Consider the following 10,726-nt stretch of genomic DNA (forward strand, 5'->3'; position numbering starts at 1 on the left):
AAACTAAAACACATCTAAATTGGAAAGCTGTATCAAAGTGTTTTAAATAAAATATTTAGAATACATGTAAATATAGTGCAGATTATGCTGTAGAACAACCTGAATAATTTAGTACCTATGCCAACACTGTTAACACTAAGTTAACAGGAATTCCAACCGGCTGTTGGAATGGAGCTAATTCCTGTTATCTTACTGCTTGGGATGATATAAAGATATTTTTTTGCATGTATTTAACTTACAAACGTCAGTGAAATTGCAGGCCCTACACCACATAGCCTGCAGCCTCTGCCCGGGCAACCACTGCCCATGGTGCACAGGCCCCCCATGCCTGCTGCTTCCCACAGCAGTGAGAAGTAGCTCTGCAGGGAAGGGCTGGTTTGGCTTATTTTGGGATCCCCTTTGTGGTAGCTTCAGTACAACCTCCTTACAGCCAACATACAATAACGCACTGGTTCAGCTGGGGCAGATGACAGGGTGCTGTCACTACTCTTTCTGGTAGTAAATATATATAACCCTTGGTATAAGCCACTAGCTTTTTCTTCCGTATGCTGTCTGAGTGTGTCTTTCAGTGGGTTCTTCAGTCAGCTCTCCAATCAGTCCTAGAAAGTTATGGGTAACCAAAGTTATCCTGCCCAGTATTTCACATCTGTATGCCATCCTGCTCTGGGTGAGACAACAGCAGGGTCATGACTGTCTTTTCTGGTTAACACAGAGAACTGAAAAGCAAGTGCAGTACCGTAACGCGGACTGCCTCCTTTCTGCTGTTACATAGATTACATAAAGAATAGTTCTGTTTCGTTGCATTTCTTTAATTAACGCACTCAGATCCTTGTCGTTATTTAATATGTTGCTCAAAGTGTAACTGCTTACAGACAGTTTGCTAAGAATCAATACCACAGAATCAATTCAGAATAGGAGTAGTCTAGAAAGGATGAGAAAACAGAGCGTGAAACACGAGTGAAATGAAAGTAGGCTTTTCTCATTGCTTTTCTGCTTAGCTTTCAGACCTTCATAGAGGGGAAAAAAAAAGATCATTTTCAATTCTGATGTACATTGTGAATATGATGTCCCCGCTAATTGTGATGTGGTCAGAGATTATGATTGAACTCAGCAATCCACAGAAGATTAAATCCTAAACCTCAACCCTGTTTTCATTGAAAAAAAGTAAAATAAAAAGTATTAAGGGAACAAAATAGAATGATGCACCTAAACCAGAGCAGTGCCAAATAAGGCACCTGTCAGATTCTTCTGTGAGATGTAGGCAGTTTAAGATTTGCTATGACAGAATTTGAGACTGCTGCATTTTAGTTTTGTTCAGCTTCCAGGGTGAAGGTGGTCCAAAGCCTGAAGATGAATTTCAGGGGTAAGCTAAGCAGTAGCCAGGAAAATGATTAATACTGCAGTAACTCCCAGTTCAGACGCGTCAGCTAATCTTCAACGTGAGAAAACGCGGGACAGGGTCATCATTAAATTAAGTGAAGCTTACGTGTATAAATGAATTTGAGCCTGGTGTCCAGCTACACACAGGATTAGATATTAATGCAGTATCTGATCTGCACACACTACTGGATTTAGTGCTTAGCACAGCATGAACCTCAGGCTGCAAGCACAATTTCTCAAAGGAAATATCTGTGGGTGTAGTGCATCACTGTTTGGTTTTGATCAGAGACTGAGATAATCCTATCACCAGACAGAGCTGAACTCAGCTCAGAGATCACCAAAAGGAATCTTGTGGGGCCCGCAGGTCCCAGTGCTCATCATTCACTGCATTATTCACCTACTGTACATGGGCATGGGAAGGAAGAGACCCAACTCTGCCCCGTACCAGCTGCAGCTCCAGCCAAGTAGGTTTCGGGAAGAAGTTCCCTTCCACGCACTCCAACCTGATCTGAGAAGAAACATTAATCTTGCTTCTAGTGTCTAAAGCAGAGCCCTGAAGTACATATTTGACAGTCTGGAAGCCTCCTAAGGCTTTTGTTTGTATATTTGATTTGTTTACACATATAGGTAATCAGTTTACCAACTGGAAACAAATCTCCAGAAGCAAGAGGCAACCATCTCATTTATGGGCATCATGTTCCCATATATATTACAAAGACTGGAGAAAACAGGGCTGCAAGGGCTCTCTGAAGGCCATCTAATCCGTCCTCTGTGCCTAGGCAGCTTGGAACAGCTTACATCAGATTGCTGGGATATCTTCACTCACATATCTTCACACTTCCCAGCACGCAGCCTGTATCTAACCTTGCTGCAGGGTTTTACAAAAGGCTGAGCATGGTACTCACAGCTCCTCAGGGAAGAAATGAAAAGAGAAGTGGGAGTAACAGAATGACTTTTAAAATGCTGTTACTCAGCTTGGCCCTTGATTTAGTATCAGATTAATGGATTAAAAACAAAACAAAATAAACAAAAAAAAAAAAAAACAAAACCAAAACCAACCCTTAAACTTAACTTGATTGTTATGAATAATCCAGAAATGTAAGAAACTAGTGTGAGCCCATGGAGCCTGAGACCAGCTACAGTCTAATTACTTGGGTGGATGTTTTAATTACTGCAGATAGGAGCACTGGATGAAAGCTGTCATGATTCAGAATTCAGAAGCCACATCCTCCTTATTTTCTAGCCATCCCACTCAGCCACTGAGAGGGAGTGCTGAGAGCGCAGCAAGTGGAGGCAGGTAACCACATCCCCAAACAGCTGTCATCCTCCGACAGCAGAATTTCCAGTGTACCTTAACAAAGAGAAGCAATGAAAACTAAGAGGATGTAAGTAACCTCACTGTTAACAGGTGCCTCCACAGTTATTTCTCAGAGCTGTCCTGGGCCTACAGGCAAAATTCCCCTTGTTTTTTTTTGGCAAACTTTTGCCATTTGCCCCTTGAGAGATTTAAGATGAATCATTTGAAGGCGTGAAGACAACACAAATAGCTCATATTATCTTGAGCTCTATGCAGGTGCTCTCACTGGGGAGCTGAGTGCCTGCAGAGCTCTGATGAAGCTCCCCTGCTGATGTCACCTTTGCTGAAAACGGTCAAAGATATCTCAGTTATAGAAAGCTGCATCTTTTGCCAGGTAGATGAGATGGATTCACACATGTGAGGGCCATCCTCATTTACACCTGGGTGTCACTGCACAGGTCTGCCACAGGGACCTCTGCAAAGGGGAGGAGTTGAGAGTTGGGGTAATGCAGACCTGTCAGTACTGAATCCAACCCAGTTTGATGGTGGTATCTCACACCCGGCTCCTTTCTAGAGCTTTCATGCAACAACTTTTTCACATGCGCAGCAGTATGACCACTGAGAAAGTTTTGCTTTCAGCAAAGCAGTTCATGCAGCAAGCAGAATAGCTTTACAGCTCCTTTCACAGCTTTGATCTGGATTGGTGTGACCCTGTCTCTCTTGGCCACCAGCCTTGCTACACAGAGATAAGCATGGGCCCCATCTTCTCTCACTTGCAGCACCCCCCTCCCTTCTGGCCTCCCTGCCCAGTTTCATGTACCTCTGATTAATTTGCATAGGTGCCAGACACAATCTGTATCTTATTTAGATAGGGCCATAAATAAGACTTCTGAGAATGCAGGCTGTAGGAGCGTGCAGAGCCCAGGGATCTCAGGGAGAGCAGCTGCAAATGCTGGACAACTATAAGACAGTGGGGAGAGAAAGGAGGCCTTCTAGCCTGCCAGCACAGAAAGAATGCTTTTATGTGAAAAAAAAAATCAACTACCAGGTATTGGGCCACAAGATCAGCAATGGAAGGGTGAAGTGGAAAGAGGGCTGTTCTCATAAGCAGGATTTGCATTATCAGCCATCCCATGCTGCTTCTACAGTGGGTAGTGGCAGGCCCCAAAGTGCTGTTAGCAAAGCCCTCCTTCTGTCAGCTCTCTCCTGCTCCCTTCATCCCTCTAACCCACCTCTCTTTCTCTGGGGGAACTTCCCACTGCACTGTGCATCACCCTGGTCCTCTAGACAGGAGCAGAAACCCACAGCCCACACCAGCCTGCCTGTCTGCAGTACTTTTTCCCTGTTTTTCTTCAGAACAAGTCTTGCCGCTACTGATTTCTCCTGTTTTGTTTTTTTTCCTCCTCTCACCCTGCCCCTCTCACAGTTCCTGAGAGCTGGCTGGGAACCAGTGGCCCAGTTGGAGCTGGCAGGCATGTTCAGGTGAACCAGTCTAGCAGAAAACAATACTAGGCTGTGACTTCTGTACTCCAGCTCCCCTTACTGAGGTGAGGGGCAATGAGATGCACACGCTGTTCTGAAAACCCCACAGGAAGAGCAATGGTGAGAGCACAAATGGGAGAAGTGTGAAGGTTTGGCAAAATGAGAGGAAGAAGGCTGACTGGGTCACGTGAAAAATAAAGTAGAAGCTTGCCTGCAAGGAGAAGACCTGGCTTAGTAAATCTAGGGGCTGAAGAACAAGGATGGGATGTTCAGAGCTGAATATAACGTGAGAGGAAAGACCAAGCTGAGTATGGCTTACCCTGGTTCAGGTCACCATTAGGGCTGTAGAGCTTACCTCTTTTTCCTGAGGCCAACAGAAGAGAGCCTCGTGCAATGGAGCTAGTCTAGGTTGCAGGGATTTCATCCACATACACAAGGTGCTTGCCTGCTCTCCACTTTGCTATCATAATTCCCTATGATTAAAGCCTGGTGGGTAATTATTCCTTGACTAGCTGCCTCTCCCCTCAAACACCTGCAGCCACTTACAAGAAGGACAAAGAAATAAGCCAAATGCTGGGCATCCTAAGACTGCAGTTATAGGGCAAGAATGATGCATATGACTGATGGCTGGTAGCTCTGGGTTGGTGTGCCTGCAAGTCTCAGTGAAATGCCCCCATCCAGTTACTAAATAAAAACTCACCCCTGTTGTTTGTGAGAGCTGAACCATATGTACAGTCATGATGAAATGTGGGTGGTGCAGCTAAATTCTGTTAATTCAGAGCATGAATATCAACTCTTACTGATGAGTGGTAGGAGGAAAAAATAGGAAAACATGTAAGAACATCCCTCTGTTACCAGACAGCTTTCAGGGTGGCATCAGTTGTTCCAGACACTCAATTTGGACAAAACAGTTGACCAGAGGAAAAACCCCAAAACAAACACAAAAACAGAAGACAAAGAACTAGAAAGGCAGACCACAGTGGCTCAAGACAAAGAACAGCGTTGGATTGTGTCATTTATGTACAGTGAAAGAGGATCAGTCTGAAAGGGACTGGAAAACTTCACAGAAACCACCCTGTCATCTATTTAAGTAAATACTGAATCTCAGGGAATTCTCAGTTGTGCTGTTCCTGAGTGCGAAGACCTCTCAGAACTAAACACATCAACTGAAAGGTTCCTTTCTCCTACAGGAAAGCTCAAAGAGGATGGGAAAGAATGAAACAGCTTTAAAAGGTGGTTTTGGCTTTCTAGACCTCAGCTGATAGTAGAGAACCTGGAATAGCTGCTAACCAGATGATGTTTGAAGTATTTTTTACATCAGAGCAAACAAAGTAATACAGATACAGAAGAACTTTCAAGGTAGCTTAACTTAAGAGCCTGCATGAACAGAAAGGATCCATGTCTGAACAGAAGCTCTGCTGCTGCATCCCTTGACTGTGCATGTGCAGGTAATGCAGCAGAGGTAGTGCTGATGCCAGCGTGTGCGAGACCAGCACAGCTGAATGTCAGCAGTAGCCTAAAGAACTTCACTTTGAAAAAAATGCATAGCTGTGAAATCCATGGACAAAACTGATGTCTGCTTCTATTAGTACCAAAACAGCAGTTTGACCTAAATAACAATTTCTGTTTGGCACTGAAAGACGAACAGAAATAGGGTCCAACTCGTGAGTCATTAAAAAATACAAGAAGCCCAACAACATGCAGTGCACTCCACAATCGGCCCCTTCCTGAGGGAGGCCAAAAGCTGTACGTACGTACTCTGTAATCTTCTCTTCCACGGAGATCTTAGTGCAGCTTCAGAACTGTTGGCTGACACCTTTATGACACTGAAATGGATGGAGTCAGTCTACGAAGCACAGATTTTAAATAGGCAGTGGAGCTCCTCACTCATTCCAGTAAGTGTATCAGAATGACAGGCTTGCAGTGTCGTAGCACCAGATGTACTTACATGTGCAATGTCTGTGGTTACAAAACCCCTGACATTTTCCTATGCCCCAGTCACTGCCTGGCACTTCTTTGGGTTATGTGTGACTTCAGAATTACTACAAAAATTTACCATTCATGTACATCTTCTGCTTGCATACCTTAAGCGGGGTCAAAAAGAAAGTACTCAGTCATCCACCATCAGCTATCAATAGTGCTGACACCTAGCCCTTGTTGGTGTGCAAGTGCTTTTGCAACATAATGCTACATTCAGTCTTAAGACATTAAGACTCACGTTTTCAGCTTTCCGTTTAACCCACTACTACCACCATTATTCTTCCTTTCTTTCTTTCTTTGTTCAAGCGGTTGGACGGGAAGCAGGCAGCTCCACCCAAATTCTTCCCTCTGTTACACCACGTCCTTGCTAGGTTTTTATCCACATATCAGCTCAGTGTCTGTTTTCCAGTGTCTTAAATGCTCTGCCAGGAAGCTGTCAGTGATGTTCCTCTCCCCTCCTCCCTCCATTGTGGATTATTCATCTCCTTAATGTCATTTTAAATATAGAAACTGTTTCTTTTAGCAGCAGTGTGGATATTTTCATGCTAAAAATTGTAAGTCAGTTATTGACCACGAAAGTGCACTCACCAATACTACAGAAGACCACATGTGTGCAATTAGATTTACATGATCACAGTGACCAGCCTTAATTCAGTGCCCTTCTGTTAGACAGGAAATGCTTCTTCTACCTCTGCCCATGTACACAGCAGACTCTTGAGGATAAGCAGAATCTCATTTTGTACTTGTATGTATATACACACATATACACACAATGCACATGCTCACACTGTGCTGCAAACAATCAGAGCCTGCTCTGTGTTGGGGCTGCTAGCAACTCTGGTGGAATATCCCACTTCAAACTTTGGCATGAAATCTCCTTCTGACTTTCCTCCTTCCTGCTATTCCTTGCCCAGGCTCACAGTTTAGGTTAGCTGCCTTTGATGCTCCAGCAAACCCAGGGAATGCAGCAAAGCAGAAATGCTGGAGGACAGAAGCAGAGCCTTCACTTCAGCCCAAACATCCCCTTGGCGGAGTCTGAGGCAGGTAGTGGAGAGGCAGAACCCACAGAATCTTTCTCACACAGAAAGGGACAGATGAGGCAGAGCCCAGGACTCTGAGTTGCAGGAATTTAAAATACTTAAGCATGATGTTCAATGTCTCTTCCTCCACCAAAACGCCGTGCTGTTACTCTGTTCTCACAATTAGTGGAAGAACAGATATTTGTAGGAGTGATTAACAGGCATTTGTTGGACAAATAGCATTACTCTCCTTCTCCAATTCTGCAAATACCCCCCCCCCCCCCCCCCCCCCCCCCCCCCCCGCTTCTGCAGAGGGTTTGTCACAGCCCAAGGGTGAATCTGGGGAGGCCATTTGTTAAAACACTGGCAAAGAGCTGTGGCACTGTCTGTGCCAAGCTCTGTTACACTGAGGTTGGGGAGCAAGAGCCAGGGTCTGACGCAGTGCCTGCAAGATGGGATGGAGCCAACTCTGCACATTTCTTTGAGGTCCTGACAGGAATTCGTGGAGGGTGTGAAGCAGCCCTTTATAAATGCTTTCATCATCTTTCCAGTCAGCATTGACCCTGAGAAGCTGCTCAGCTAAACTGACTGGCTGTTTGCTGTCACTGTCTTTCAATGGCCACACTTGTGCAGAGCTCCTGCTTGCCTCCTGCTGCACTACTGCCTGGTCCTGGCTCTGGGAGCAGAGAACGAGAACACAGTTTAAAAGAGAGAAGAGATAAAAGCAGCCTAAAGAAAAAAGAACACAGATGATGAGGAATTGAGGAGGTGGATTTTTTTTCAAGCTTCTCTCACTGTCAAGTTTTCCTAAGCACGTGTCATTAGACCCTTCCAATACCACTTAATGGGAAGAAGCACACATGGAAAATGACTCACCTTTGACAACAGCAGGCGTTTGATGGCATGATCCTGAGTGAATATATCTGTGGTGTTTTCTGTTTGTAAAGTTAATCTACTATTCTTAAAGCTTGATGGCTTTTGCCCTAATACCAGGGGTCCCAAACACCGTTGGTTTAATGAAGTAATTCTCAATAGATCTGAACTTCAGATAGCTCATCGTGCAGAAGACAGAGTACAGCACGGAGAGTTATGCTGCAGGGAAGAGTAGGGTGGCTTTCACCGTGTATCAGAAATTCCTGATGCTTCCAACAGGCACCTTGCTTTGATTTTGGATGTATTACTCCTATTTTCACCATAGACACTAAGGCAGAGAAAGGCTGAATTGTCTGCCAAGGAGCATGCAGAGCAGCAGCAGCAGCACCATGAATGGGGACTTGGCCCACTGGACGTATCCTTGGCAGCTTCCTAGGGCCAAACAAGCAAAATCAGAGCTGAGGTAATGTAGATACTCTCAGGTGAATTTCTACTGACATCTCAGGCTGACCAGGTGAACAGGAGAACAGATTTTCCAACTTGTCACAAAGGGTATTGCAAACCTCCTTAGACCTTACTTCTGCTTCTCTTGTGTAGGGGAATCTATAACAGGACTAACAGGAGCCAGACAAGTTGGAAAAGGAACAAATTCAATTAACACCTTCTCTCACACAATAGTTACTTGAGTTTGTCTTCCTCATCTAACCTAACACCCTTAAGAATGGCCCTATGAGCTCAACAAGCCCTATGAAGCCAAGTTAGGAAGAAATGTCTGAAGGGACTGAAAAGTTTTATTTTTTTGGCATTTTTAACCAAAACTTCTCTGCAAACATGAAGATGTCTGGGTTTAAATCAAGGTCCTGGTAAGGGCAGCAGAGGAAGACAGAAACTTGAGCAAATTAAACTCACTTCTGACTTTCTCCTGATGTCTAAAAAAGACAAGGGGAGCTCTTCCCTGTTGCACCCTTGTTACATATGAGCTCCAGATGCGGGCATGCTATTTCAAGAGTCAGAGGATACAGATGTCATTAAACATGCTAGTGATCTGCTCCAGTCTACTGCTTTTTTTTTATTTTAATCTGAGATCAACACCCAAAAAGTATTTGAAGACTCAGCATGAAGAGGGGAAACGACTGCAATGAAAGCTATCATTCCTGTATTACCAAAGGTGCAGGGCATGGGTTATCCACAGTATCATGAACCAGAAGTCCTGGCAACTGATTAGGGAGCAGATCTTGGAGGACCCCTGAAACAAGTAAGAAACATTCCAATATGGTCTCTTCATCTCACATGACAGTGGGGCTATGCAGTAGCTTTTAAATACCCAGCCAGTTTTCCTTTTACAGTAGACTATTTACACACTCCAAATTCAGTCACAGCTTCCACTGTATTGTACTGATTACTACAGTCTCATTTCCAGATTCTGAATTGCCCATGCATTTCTTTTCCCCTTTTTTATTCTCTCCAAAGCTAGTAGACATGCATTACCTCCACACCACTGCATAAACTCTTCTAGGTTCCCTTTCTAGGGGCATCTGTCTCTTTGGCAATTAGGCAATCAGCAATTTACTTACCATACTTTAATAAAATAAATACTTTAAGTAACGCCTGTTTGTTCTTAAATGCATAAAGAACAGATTCAGTCATGTTTTGGGGCTGCAATTCAGTATCACTCACATTTAAACATCCTCCTCCATGCCAAACAAACCACTAAAAATGCAGCTTCTTAAAACTTATTACCATTATCCAGTACCATTTAACTTCTTTGTTACTGAGCGCCTAATGGCCACTGTTCCTTTTTGCCTGTCAGATGTATTATAAAGGTCACTGGCCTATAAATTATTTGAACACTGAATCCCAATTTAAAGTTTTCTCATCTGCATTAGCCATAAGTTGTGTAGTAAACTTTCAGACACTAACAATGTTTCTGAATTCACAACACACTTAGCCCAAAACTCCCAAAGTTAATATTTTTGCACTCGATTGCCGATGTTTGGCAAAAAACTGAAACATTCTTCAGCTGACTAAAAGCTTCACATCCTTAGAATGTAAAATCTAAATATAAATGTGGTGGGCGTATGTGGATCTTTTTTCTCTGAGGAGGCTCTGTTACGAATTTCCAATGTTTTACGCCACCACCGAGCCTCCGCTAAGCCGTGACACCTGTTCAGAATTTTCAGCTTCTTAACCCCTTATTATACTTTCTATAATCCCTAGAAGTGCAGAGCATGCAACACTGTTCTTCAGTTCCAGGCTTGTGGTATTAATTCTCACTGCCTCCTCGGTACCTTTCAGTGTTTTACGTTAACATCCTTACCTTAAGGATTAACTAAATGGATGGAGTCTTTTCTCTTAACTAATGCCAGAAAATGCTCAGTTTTTCTGGCAGACCATGTAAAGAAAATCTAAGAATTCCATTGGAGAAAGAGTTTTAGTTTGATTTTTGACAGAAGTATCTTAACAGATGCAGCTTTTAAGTAACTAAGTTAAATGTATTGCTATCGCCCATTAACAATAATTTGCCATTCTTAGCTTTGATATATTCAGCAAACTTTAGCAGTGCACAGTGCTAGGGAACAACAACTCTTTTGCCATCAGTCCATAGTCACTCTTTCTAACATTTCTACTAAAAATAAAATGTATCTTTTAGTTAAAGGCCAATACATTTTTGTCAGACAAAATGCTTATACAAGGA

This window comes from Coturnix japonica, chromosome 5 (genome assembly GCF_054131305.1).
Source record: "Coturnix japonica strain WE chromosome 5, WE-NBRP24, whole genome shotgun sequence".
Lineage (NCBI taxonomy): Eukaryota > Metazoa > Chordata > Aves > Galliformes > Phasianidae > Coturnix > Coturnix japonica.